General features: G+C 35.6%; 1 long non-coding RNA gene across 1 annotated transcript; it reads left to right on the plus strand.

Annotated features, from left to right (window-relative positions):
* Positions 1 to 768: 768 nt before the first annotated feature.
* Positions 769 to 6,679, plus strand: LOC143676470 (uncharacterized). The gene is made up of 3 exons (XR_013172107.1): positions 769 to 888; positions 1,914 to 1,989; positions 6,524 to 6,679. It is a non-coding gene; the product is annotated as an uncharacterized LOC143676470 (long non-coding RNA).
* The last annotated feature ends 7,056 nt before the right edge of the window (positions 6,680 to 13,735 follow it).

The raw sequence follows: 13,735 nt of genomic DNA on the forward strand, positions 1-13,735 counted from the left end.
ATTCCTGGTATCTTGCATTCTGGCAGCTAGCAAACTAGAACACACTGTGTGTGTTTTTTGGTGACTACTGACAGGCCTGGCAGGGGTAGGCTGGAAGGATATATGACATAAAACTCCATTCATAGAGACTAATATGTAAGGTTAAGTTCCAATCGGTGGGGAATTTTAGAATAAAGTTGATGTCAACATTGTAAATCAAAGCGAAAAAAGTTACTAGGAAAGTGGGCTAAGAGACTGAAAGGAGGGCTAGTAATAACAATTACCCCTAAAATTTATTGAGAAACTAGGTTACGTCAAGTACTGTACATGCAGCATTTCTTGATCTTTGGTATAGATATTATCACTCCTATTTTGCTAAGACAAAGAGAAAACCAAAAGTGTTACATAAATAAAGTCTTAAAGGAAACTCAAACCCAGGTTTTTCTGAGTTCTAAATCCTCATGCCTTACATTTAAATTATTACCTGTCATCAGATACAGAATTGTGTTTCCATTAATATAGGCACCATATTCTCATGAGTTAAGAGAAACTTAATACTGGAACTCTGGTAGAGTTCATACATAGCCTAAATGTTAAATATTTAGAACTCTAATGCCATGTGTCACCTACTATAGTGAGTCCTGTCTTGCCCCTAATCCATGAACAGTATAACTAAAATAGATGTTCAAAAGCTTATAATTCTATATAAGCAAGCATGTATATAAAATGTTTTCCTGTTTTCATTGTGCTCAGTGGCCTAACATCATATCTTTTGTATTGAAGCTGCTGTATCTCACCTCTTACCTGTTGAAAACTAGTTTCTACACACTAAAGGTTGCTACAATGGCCAAGATCCCGAGTCATCTCATTTCTGATGTGTTGGCTTTTATTGCTATAGGATCCCAGGGGGTAAGTTCATTAGAAATAGGTATGTTTTAGTTCTAAATCACTGTGTTAACCTCTCTGTAAAGAGACTAGATCAACCTATCCTTTTATCTCAAAAGAAATTATGTGCTTCTTTTTGCACAGGGGAAAACCCAGACTCATAACTACATTGGCCCATATTCATAGGCTCCTACACTTATGTCAGTTTCCACACTTACTACACTACTAGTATTAAGGTTCAGAAGACCAAAATATGTTTCTCCCCAACCAACTCACCGCATAAACCTTCCTTTAAGGAGGCCATTCTATTTCTTATTTCATTTAGACATTTTCTAATCTTATTAGGCTAGGCACGGAGATGCAGAAAAGATTCTCTACGAGGAGACTGTCTCCATGAGAGAAGGTTCAAAGTGAGTCAAGATAATTGAGCTATTCTATGTATGATTCCCTCTGAATTACTACTAAAAGCTCACTCCTCTAGCATGGAAATGCATTTATATACTTGACTTTGGTCATATCAGCATTCTTCCTGCTAGGGAGTCCCATAAATTATGAATCGAAGCAAAATAAATTAATCTTGAGCTCCCCACAGAGGTCAGACCATGCAAGCAACACAAATTACTAGTGTTTTTACATTTGAAGTAATTTCAGGTGATTGAATGCTATTTACCCCGCTTGCGCATCTGTCATTTTGATTATATGGACACTGTTTGATATAGTTTAATGGTATTGTTTGGTTTTCATACCTTTTTCTTGAAGAGGGATTAATATTTTTAGGGAGCCAGCCACAAATTTTGACATACTTTAGATTCCTTCTAAATAAGGCAATTATTTGATAACTAACTTTTTCTGGAATTTGAATTTCCTTTATACTTTAATTTCACTTCAAACTGTTTTTCTTCAAATATCAATAGATATTACCCAATATTATTTGTATCAAATTAATAACTGGTACTTACTAGTTTGCTCTCACTAAATCCATATTTCACATTTTCTACTCTAGCCCATGTTATTGATCTCAAAATATTCAATAATCTCCTTATTTTCAGATACTCTTTTGAGGTTGAAGACCACATATAATTTGCCTTTCGAAGAGGCATGGAAAATGAGAAATGAGACAAGACGGTAATTAAGACAGACTTTCATTTAACTGTAATGTGACAGTACAATGAATACTTCATGACAGGCCATTCACTAGACAGTGAGATTGACATTTGCAAACAGTTTAAATATACTAAGTAGATATTTCATGATTGGAAGACTGATAAAATAGAAGCAAAACTCATCCTAATGATAGATACCATTGTGTCTTTAATTTGAACATTGAGGAACCTCACTTAATCCTGGTCAAGAGAGGTCAGTGACGTTCACATAGTATTGTAAATGATTCATTGATACAGTACCTAAGAATACTCTAGCCTACAGAGCCTCTCTAATTATATTAGAATGAAAACAGAATTACCCAGTGTAAGCAGATACTTATATTCAGACTCTAGGGTTGCTATATTCCTTCCATGTCTACAATTTTAATTTCTTACCCATAAAATTAATTCCCTTTCTTCATGCTCCTGCACATTAACATGACATACAATCAGAAAGCAGGATAATATGATGTAGAAAATGTAAAAAGTAGGAGCCTGTTCTTTCTGGCCCAGGGGATGGTGGACAGAAGATGGATGGCAGAGATAGGAGAGGGACAGAATTCATAATAAGGAGTAGCGTAGAGAAGGGGCAGAAATCCTGGAGAATTCACCAAGGGAGAAAGGGTTACCTGGAAGGATGATGGAAATTTTTAGATTAAAGTGAGTTAGCCAACTGATTCACTAAACAAATATATATTGAGAATGTATTGTCATGCCAGGTGCTGTTAAGATGGTAGAGATACAGTACTAATTTCAACAAAATCTGACCTCATGGAGCTTGGAAGGCAGCCAATAAAGAAATTCAAATGCATAAACTTATTGTAATTTCAGAGAGTTATAATGGCTTAACAGAATCATAAATTTGAATTCAGCAATAGGGAATGATAGTATCTCAGGTTGAGGTAGGGAATAAGTTCTACATACTGAATGACTGAATTGTTGGGTCTAGTCCTCTGTACCATGTGTATACATTTGTGTTTGTGCAATGGGGAGGGACATTTTATCAAGGGTAAAGAGATTAAGGGAGCGCCCTCCTTAATTCTGCTAACAGAATTAGAGACATTGTTGTGAAGGGGACATGGTTCATTCACACTCTGTTCTCCATAAATCTCATTGAGAACAGCTTTGAAGCTAGGAAACAGTAAGCTTACCCAGAACACAAGAGCTCTGTGCATCACCCCCCCCCCCCACATAAATATCATAACTTCTTGCAAGGCCATTTCCAGATTGGAAGAGGGGTATCCTCCAGAAGCACAGCAAGTTGGGTAACGGTATCAGGTATTACATTTCAAAGAAGGACCGAACAGATTTAGTATACTTATTTTCTTCCCTACCTTAGCTTGGGAGTTGGGAAGGTGCTTATGACACGGATTAGGAAGCAAAGTTTGGGTTTTCCAGATATTAAGGTAATTTTTCATGCAAGATTTTTTTAGTGGCTGGCCCTTGGCTGGCCCTTGGGAATACATGAAGAAAAGTGAGGAAACAATCAAGATTAGGCAGAAAAAGAAGTCCAACTGGCATGCAAGCTGGTCAGTGTGTATCCATTTGTTGTTGCTATAGGTTTTATTTTTCATCGTTTTGAACTGAAAATAAAGTATATTTTTCCTAGTAAAAGGGAATTGGGGAGTTAATTCTTAAATTTCTATTTAGGTTGATTGTAAAATTTTGATAATGGTTGGTGGTGATGGGAGCAGAACATTATGAATGTAATTAATAGCACTGAATTTTATATTTGAAAGTCTTCAAAAGGGGGAATTGTAGGTTGTATATATGTTATTGGAATAAACACTTTTGTAAAACAACTTAGGACTGTACAACATAAGCGGAACCCTAATGTCAACAATGGACTATAGTTCATAGCTCAATTATAAAAATGTTCTTTCATGAAATGTAACAAATATTCCACAGTATTATCTAGTGTTAATAATGGGATGGTGTATGGGAACTCTGTATTTTATGAATGATTTTTTTTTTGGTAAAACTACAACTTTGCTTAGAAAAATGTTTTTTAAATAAAATGTCCTTTTTAGGAAAATTTGGAAAATGTAATGAAATATAAAGAAAAGTTTTAAAATACCCATGGCCCTAATGCATAGATTTTTAAATGCTATTGACATATCTGAGCTTTTTTTTTTTTTTTTTTGCATGGGCAGGCACTGAGGCACTGGGAACCAAACCTGGGTCTCTGGCATGGCAGATGAGAACTCTGCCTGCTGAGACACCATGGTCCACCCTGCATTTTCTTGTAATACCTATTTAATAAAAATATACTCATTTCTTCAAATAATTTCATATTTTATTTCTATATGTTTTATGCACTCCTTTTTAAAAAAAAACTGGATATCATCTTATTTGCGTTTTCTTATATTGTATACCTGTTAGAATGTTTACATTTATTTGCTTTCTGGAGGCAGATATTTGTCTACTTTGTTTACTGATGAATTCCTTTTGCGCTAGAAGAGTGTCTAATACACAGCTGGCATTTAAAACATGTTAAATAAATGAAATGCTTAAACTTTTTGAAAAACTGATTTTAATGGCCATTATTAAAGGTGCTACCAGATTTCTCTATTCTGACAAAACTTGTTTTCTTGGAGAAGGGAAGGTGTTTTTTAGGCAAGAAAGCCGTTTCAAACACCTCTGAAATAAAACCACTTATGTTCCTCCAACTTTTCCTGAATGCACTCTTGGCATTAGGGTCAGCCCTTCCAATATCAGAAGCAAGAGAAATCTGAACACTTCCAGGTGGCAGTCTAAACCTCTAATTCACTGAACCATTATTGTTTCTCTCAGTGAAAATAATTCTCTCTTAATTATGCAAGTTTTTAAACAAACTGCATAGGTTTGGGGATGGGATTCAAAATAGTAGGATGCCATTAGGTTAATTTTAAAAATTGACCAATTCTACCCTTTGATTCCCCAGACTTAGGAAATATCATGATATTAGAAGTACCACCATACATTATCTTCTGGTTAGGAACATTTATCAAACAGTGATGTGGAGCTCTCCAATAGCCCAAAGGTTTCATTCCTCAGATTTGGCATCATGAGTCTTCAGTGAACAAATCTATCATTTTCCAAGAGCAATTATTTGTGAATGATGTGATAAATGTCAAAAACAGAAATGTCCATGGGCATTGGCCCCATTTTCTTCCCTTCTCTAGGAAAAAAGCATAAAGGGCATTCAGTAACTAAGCTGAAGATAGTATAGGAGGAGGCATGGTGGTGAAGAAATAAAAATCCAAATGAGGACATTACCTTCTCCATAATAGAAATCTTCTGCTTAAATCAACCACTCTCTGTTAACCTTGGAGATAAGAATTCTGGGCCCTTATTATATTATTTTAGCTTTTATCTTGCCATCACAGGCACATTCTTTTGATGTGATGAAGGAATCTGACTCACAGAGCAAATTTTCTTTATGATATATGCATATATTTTAAAACCCTTAGATTTTTTGCCTATTCTAAGAAGTCTATTCATAAGTCCAGTTCTTGTTTACCTCCAAGTCTCTGACCATCCCCTCTCCTTCAGCAATCATTATAGACCTTGATACTAGGACATCTCACTTTCCAAACCAAATGAACCAAGTGTTCTCTTCTGAGTTCCATTTGCCTACAGCATTTCCATCTCCTATGCTCCTTCAGTATCTGACAGAGAGGGATTGTTGTGTTAGAGCACTCCACTTAGGCCTGAATTTTTCACCCTGTCAAGTAATCATAGGAACTCTTTTTTGGTTATAGTATGACTTGAAGTAAGACCAGCAATTTGGCAAAAGTAGGCCCATTGCTAATGTGAGCAAATTGTTTATGCAACACTATCTCTGTCTTCAATGCCTGATCATTTCAATAGTCAAATTTACCACTTTGCTAGAGGTTGGGCTTTTAAGAAAATGCAATGATATTGTTAAGTAGATGACAAAGCACCAGATATGGTGGTGAAACTCTGGTAACATGGTCACTTGGTAGTCCATTCTTAGACATTTTATCTTCAGGAGAGTCTAGTAGCAAACTAATACTTACTTCTCAAAAGGAGGAAAGTCACTTGCTGGGCTGAGATGTCTGACAGTCTAATATCAAAAATCCAGAGGCCCCTTATCTTCTATTGAAATTTGCCTCCATGTAGTATTCATATCTGTTGCAGAAATTTTAAATTCCCTTGGAGTCCCTGGTCATAACAACCAGATGTCAGGGCCACTTGTAACATGAACTGAAAAGGCTGGAGAAACTTCTCTTATTTTGTGTCCCACTCAAATATATCAGCTTTTGGGGTTACCTGAAAGTAGAAGAAAGTAAATTGATGTTTGAAACAGCCTGCCTCCCAAATTCAAAGCCACCCACTGATGGTTTTCTTTCTTAAGAAAAGGGATGCAAGATGCAGCACAGTGTCTATTCTTTTCATGTTATATTCTGGCTCCTGGAATTCTCTGTAACTGACTGAATTGTACTTTGTCCAATTCTCTGTCTCACATGTGCCTTATTATCAGGGTAAAGTAATTGCTACTGCCTTCTCTCCAGGTGCTCTCAGGAAAAGGTCAGCAGTGTGGTAGATTGCTGCTACATTGGCAATGAGGCAATAAATACGTATGTGGCATGGAGACAGACTTGAGATACACCCAAAGGAAGATCCAAATGTATTGGTGTTTTCACTAGGCAAAATCAGCAGCTTTTGGTAGTCCCAATGTATCAAAAAATTAAAACAATATATATTTGGCAGATAAAGTGCATTGTAAATATTTAGGGGTTGATAAATCTTCTCCTGTAAGGAGACTGCAACTGAAAGAGAAAGCCTTTACCACATTCTCCATTTGATTAAATTTACATAATAACTTTTAATATCTAGAAGTCTTTGGTGTTTGATAAACTGGAAAATTGAATGGGAATATTATGAGGGATATATTTGCATATATTAAATTTTTGATGCTAGCATTAATCTCTGCACTCCTCAAAGAAGGTGGTGCATTTCACGTTTCAACTTTTTAGTAATTAAGGTTTACAGCCTTTTAAATTTATTATATTAACGCTAAGTCCTTAAGTATAGAATGAAGTAAGATACAGGAATGCAGGGTTCAAGGACACTCAAGGGAGCTAATGAAGATTCTGTGCTTCTGTTGTGAATTATTGACTTTCAACAAACAATTCTCACTCTGTGCATCTTGTTTTCAATTTTCAAATTCCCAAAGCAGATAATCCCATTGATCCAGAGTTGGTCAGTTTTCCCCACTTGGATCGATTAGCCATGGCCAAGAGGCAAGAGTAGGAATGAGAAATGACAAATAAGGGTCATTGTGAGTCTGGCAGCCAAGCACATTTAAATCCAAATATATGCTTGGAACTTCTAGGTGCATTTTAACTAAGTCCCTTCTGCAACAGAGTGTCTCTTTGTTTGTGAATGGGAAAGGGAAAACATAATAATACAATAATCTTCACTATTAAAATTCACCATATTTTAGGCAGCAGTGTTTAGGAATTTGGACTCCAGACTTAGATCACCTGTTTTGAATTCTGGCTCCACTGATAATTAACTCTTTCCCTCAGGCTCCTCAACTGAACATGGAAATAAGAATGGCCTATACCTCATATTGCTGTTTTGAGTATAGAACAGATTGATATTTGTACTGTACTTACATATTATATTCAACATATAGCAAGCATTATATAGTATTTGTTAAATAAATTCATGAAACCACACTTAAAATTTTTTTAGAAAGTGAAAATGTCAGCTGAGTGATTTGAAGGGAATCATGTAAGATCTGAATTCGGTAAGACCATGTGTGTATGCAGAGACTTACTTTTAATACACTGCTTCTTTAGAGTGTGTCGAAATTATAATGAAAATATAATGCAAGTGGGAAAAGTTCAAAAGAAGATAAAATGGCTAAATATATTAATAGAATCTACTAAAGAGAGAATATTGAACATTACTTAAATGACATGGAAAAATAAAAACTGAGAAAAGATTTAGATGGTATCAAGTAAATAATATTTTAGTAAGTATTCTAATGATTCTCCATTATAATCCTTAGGAAATTTTAGAAATCTATAAGAAACTGATCAATCAGAACATTTGTGATGCCCTATTGTGGCTTCTTTACAAATTGTCAATTCAAATAATCATATATATAATAATCATATAACTTAGGAAGAATACCAGCTCACATCTGGAGATGGCTTCTGCACTTAGAGACTTTTCTCTGGAACCTAGTTGATTTTCAATGGACCCTGCTAGTGAGTGAATTTGCACACATTTGAAGATTTCTGATATTTTAAAATATGACTCGAGCAACAATGGAGAGTGGATTCAGTATAAATGTTTTTGCAGGAAAGAAAAAGGTAATTTTTTTATAGAGGAAAACTTATGACAAAGTTACCATGGTTTAAGAAGAGGGTACATTTTAAAGAGAAGGGGGCAATTTGGTTTCTGTACTATGTGTACTCAGATTTTATGGGTTTTCCCACCCTACTACAAACACGTACCAATGCCCAGGGAAAATTAATTGACAAAAGTAAGATGTAGGATCACATATATATGTATCAGATATTGACAGGAAGACTACTCAGGGAGCCAAGAGGGCTCTGTGCCTCATCAAATTGGCTGTAATCTAAGGAGAGGAGAAGCCATTTCTCCTGGTCAAGGAAATGACTGATTGGGCGTGATCGAATATGACAGGGAGAAAAAGGCAATAGAGGACAATCACAGCTACACAGGTGTTTGCTCTGCAGCTTCCTCTGAGATCATGAAGTGACAGAAGAAACGATGTGAGTCCAGGCCTTTGGAGCAATACAGCACAGGGGTTATGAAGAGAGACTCGAGAAAGACTGCTTAAGTTTAGAACTACAGCTCTGCTGTCTTCTAGCTATGATCCCTGGAACGTTGTTGAATCTCTCTTTCCATTTCCTTACCTGTACAATGGGGATAATAATACCTACCCAGTAAGGTTGTTATGAATGGTAAACAAGTTAATACATGTAAAAAACTTAAAACAGTGTCTGACATGGGGAAAGTACTATTTAGATGCTACATATTATTAGTAAGATTATGAGTGGAAAATGGTTTGCACATGTGGAGCAATACAGTAATGTTAGAGAAAAAGGAGAAGGAAATAGCTGCATACCAATTTGAATTCATTTCCAAGTACATGAATTCACTTGCTAAAATTCTGAGCATGTTGAAAGTGTTTACAGTATGCCCATGTGTATTGATGTTCATTAATTAGGACGTGGGTGGGGCCCTTATTGATAAAATAGAATCTGTTGTGCAGGCAAAGAGCACAGTTTGAAGTGGGGGATTGCCACGTTTTCAGAATGGTCGGCTTTGGGAATCATGAGTGATGTTTAAATTTCAAAAAGAAAGTGACTGGTCTTCATTTTGTGCAGTGCATAACAGCTTAAAAATCTTGAGACATAACTGAGCAATATCAACATAAATTTTTACTTTAATATTTTATTTTAAATGTTATAAAATTTTTATTATATTTAAATAACTAATATTATTGCTTATTGTTGCTGAACTTGATGAAATCCAGTTTAAAAAGAAAGGAATTAGAAACAAAAGAAACTTAAATAATCAAGCAATGTGATGTTATGGGAAAAAAAGACAAAATGTAGACATTAAAATATGGTGTAAACTATGTACCAAACATTGCTCCTGCTACACCAATACAACTTAAAACAAACAAATTTTAAGCTGGATATTACTATACTTATTTTTTAAAAAGGAAACTAAGTCTTACAGGTGAAGGAATAGAATATAGGACATATAGCTAAAGAGTATTTAACCTGAGAAGTGATTCCAGTTTTATCTGCCAATCTTTTATTTATTTTCAAGAAAAAAATAAATGCATGCTATTATCTTCCATTTAAAAAAAAACATTTATTAAGTATCCACTATATTTTGTACCCAGATATTTGGAGATAAGCTGACGATCAGCCCTCTTTCCTCAATCAACTCTTTGGATTTTATTAGAAGTTCTCTAAGACTGAGAATGGTATATATATATATATATATATATATATACACACACACATATATTTAGGAATTTGTTTTGCAAATATTAATGCCAATGTGAGCTGGCGCTACCTGAAAGTGGAAAACTCATGCTTAGCCTTCATTCAGAAACAGCCTTGAAAGTTGTAGGGGATGGAAATCTACCCACTGGGCAGAATTTTGAGCAGTGCTTCTTAATGCTCTCTTTGCTTGAAAAGAGATGTGATTTGCAAATGTACACCATGGTAATTATTTGGCTAGATGATGATATTAGAGACTGATATCACCATAGAAAAGATAGCGATTTGTCCCCATAGGAAGAGGAATTTGTTTTAAATTTGATTTTCCCCCTATTTGTTGAGTAACTATTAGCATCAACACTGAATGCCTGACTTGTGGTACCTTACACGTCACTGGTTCTGAATACGGAATGCATGCTACCCTTAAAAATAAGTAAGTAGATAGATAAAGAAGCAAACAAATAAGTAAATAAGTGAATAAATAAATGGAGATACTGAGGACCTGTCCCTAAATCTGCACTGGACTTAGCTCTGAGAACAACAGGCCTTAAAAAATGGTGCAATGGCCTAATGAAGAAATTTTGAATTGTCTCCCTTTAAGAAAAGATAAGAATGTTCTAGTTTGTCACAGGATCATTTGTGTTATTAGGCAAAAGCATTATTATGTCTGAAAAAAGAAGAAAGGAAAATAGATAATTGTTCACTGATCTGAATTCATTTTCAAATACGTGGAATTGTTTTGTAGAATTCCTGGACAGTTGGGAAGCATGTATGGCTAAGAAGTGCACAAACTGGAGGCATGCACAAGATATTGTGCTTTCTTGCTGCCCAGCATTTGAAAACTCTGTCTAGGTTAGGCAAATCTCACATTGTGTATGTTTCTGTGGGAGAAAGGACTCTGCCTCTTGCTATGATGTTTTTTTTAATGGGGGGAAGAACCTAATGGAACAGGATTTCATATTTTCATGTGGTCTGACGCCAATTAGTGTATCACTCACTGCTCCTTTCTTCCTTCTCACTCAGTGTATGTAGGAAAAAAAGACTGATCTGATTGATAAATTTAGAAGTAAGGTACAAATACTTAGCTCAGCCCCTTTCCTGATCTGCCTCTGAAATCTTCCGACTTGCAGAGACCCCACGTTTTTCTGCTCTCTGTCACGTGGTCACGAGGCCTCTGATTTTCCAGAGGTGGACAAATATGTCCGTTCTAGGGTCAAGTACTTAAAATCTCATTGTTATCCCACAACTAAACTATGATTTCCAATATTTAATCTTCATCTGCTTGATCACTTTTGTCTACCTTTAAACCCTTTCTTAAAATCGTTTCTTTAAATCATTGAGGAAAGGGATGTTATTTATACCCAGCATATGAAGACAAGAGGAAAAAGATAATCCCTCTCTCTAGAAGGTAGAAATCAAGGCAAATCATCCCACCTGTCTCAGCAAGGCCTGAGATCTTGCTCTTGTGAAAGTAATGCAGCCGCGCAGGGAGAGAAAGTGATGTGGCCATGGGGTGACCACGTAGTAGCAGTTGTGCGCCTGCTGGCCCCGGCAGTGGTCACTGGTTACGGGGGACGTGCGGTTCCGATAGTGGCGTTTTGCCGTTCATGATGCTTCTACCAATTAGCCATTCTGGTTTTACGTCCTTGTTCTCAATTTGGCACTTTAGTTTGTCATGTTCTTAAACTTTGTTTCCAATCTCTTCTTCTTGTGATGCTGAGTTTTAAATGATACCCTGTTAATACAATAGGACTAAATTCTAGTAATTCCAGAAGAATACATAATCTTTTAAAGTATAAATATAGTATATGCTTGGCAACAGAGAATATTCACTTACCAGTAATCATTTGTGAAATTTAAATTAAAACAGTTTCTCACAAAGAACAGGAGAAATTTGAAAATTAGTAGGAATTTTGACCCAATTATCTTCACACTGAAATTAATCCCAAGGAAGTAAGAGAAGTGAATAAGGAAGTTCAAAAACTCATTTTTAAATCAAATTTATTTCTATATGTTTTAATTCACTTAGTCATAGGAATTACTCAATGGTTGACAACAATTACACATGTACCTAGAACCTTTTTCTTTATATCATTTATCGAGGATAAAACAAAAGTGAAGAAAAAAATGTTAGTATTCTGAAAAGAATTGAAAAGAATATAACCTAGTATCAAAGATTGTAAGGCTGTGTGTTCAATGTCACCTTCAGTATGGGTGAATAAATATCTTATAATATATTTAGAACATTATTTTCACTTATATTTCACATTTGTACCTTATTAGATTTCCATCACCCTCAAATAACGCAACAGAATATCAGAAGGAGGTATTTCCAAACGCATAATAAATTTTTCAAAAGAAATTTAAATGGTCCCTTGTTTAATTCATAACTATGAAATATGAGGTGAAGATTTAAAGGCAGCAGAGAACTTAATGCAGGGAAAATAAGAAGAGTACTCAAACTTTTGACTTTGAAAATGTTCAGGTAGTACAAAATATAAAATGATAAATATACAATACCTTCACTTTATAATACACTTCATGTAATGCTTTTTAGGGCACACTGTACTTGCTAAAGAATATTTAATTCTAAACTGAAGTTAGAATTTCAATACACTGACTAGATACCAAAGTGACAAACATAAAATTCTTAGACTATTAAATGATGAAGGAGTGGTCATCTACTATTACAGGTAAGACATAATTTTAAGATATGTGAAATTATGAGATGTATGAAAATTGTAATCAGATAAAGGCAAATAGCATATTCAGAAAAAAAAAAGGGTGAAAGTGAGAAAAGAAGGGAAAAACTTCAGGCAAAGGCTGGCTATACTAACTGTAGTTTCGGAAAACCAATAACCTCCTCTCTGTGATTTGCACGTTTGGAGATGTGGAGGCAAACGACTCTCCAGGTACACTGTCCTGCTCATCTTACCAACAGGACCAATCCAGGCGCTGCTGATGTGTGCGGGGGGGGGGGGGGCAGGTTACGCCCTGTATACAGTTGCCTAGCAAACAAGATGCCCTTCAGCGCTTGTTCCACCTACCGAGCCACGCACCCTGGCTTACGGCTGTGTCAATTTGAAGTTTCCTCTTTTGAATTGTACACAGTAACTGATGCAGTGGCCCTAATACACTTTTCTGAGGGTAATCTGACAGACCGGCAATTTTGATATCATCCATTGGATCACTATAAAGAAAAGAACAAACATCCAGTTCAGTAATTCCTTCTAGACTGATTCATGAGTCAAGGACACACTTTATGAACAAATGAAGAAACACATGCAGAATTTCCTGTGGATAGGCAGACAGAATCTATTGGTGCTTGGATATATTCAAGTGCATGAAACATTTGTATTTGCTACTGGAAATTATTCTTATAATATATGATAGTTAAGACTCACAGGACCCGATGGCATCCTCCATCTCTGGGAGCCATGGTCCCTAAGGTACCTTCACAGTAACAATCAGGCCAGTGCTTGCTTGACCAAATAACTGGACACCATAACCTAGCCAACTCGATACATGAACTTAAACATCACATCCCCTCCTCCTTCCCTATATCTACACAGCTAACTCCATATACTCCCAGGTTAGTTTCTCAAAAAAGCCTTTACTGGCCACCATTTTAAAGTTTGCAGTACCTCACAAACTTCCTATCACACTTACCCACTTCATTTTACTTTTTAGCATTTATACCTTCTAATATTTTAAATATTTTAT

The sequence above is a fragment of the Tamandua tetradactyla genome, chromosome 3, assembly GCF_023851605.1.
Source record: "Tamandua tetradactyla isolate mTamTet1 chromosome 3, mTamTet1.pri, whole genome shotgun sequence".
NCBI lineage: Eukaryota > Metazoa > Chordata > Mammalia > Pilosa > Myrmecophagidae > Tamandua > Tamandua tetradactyla.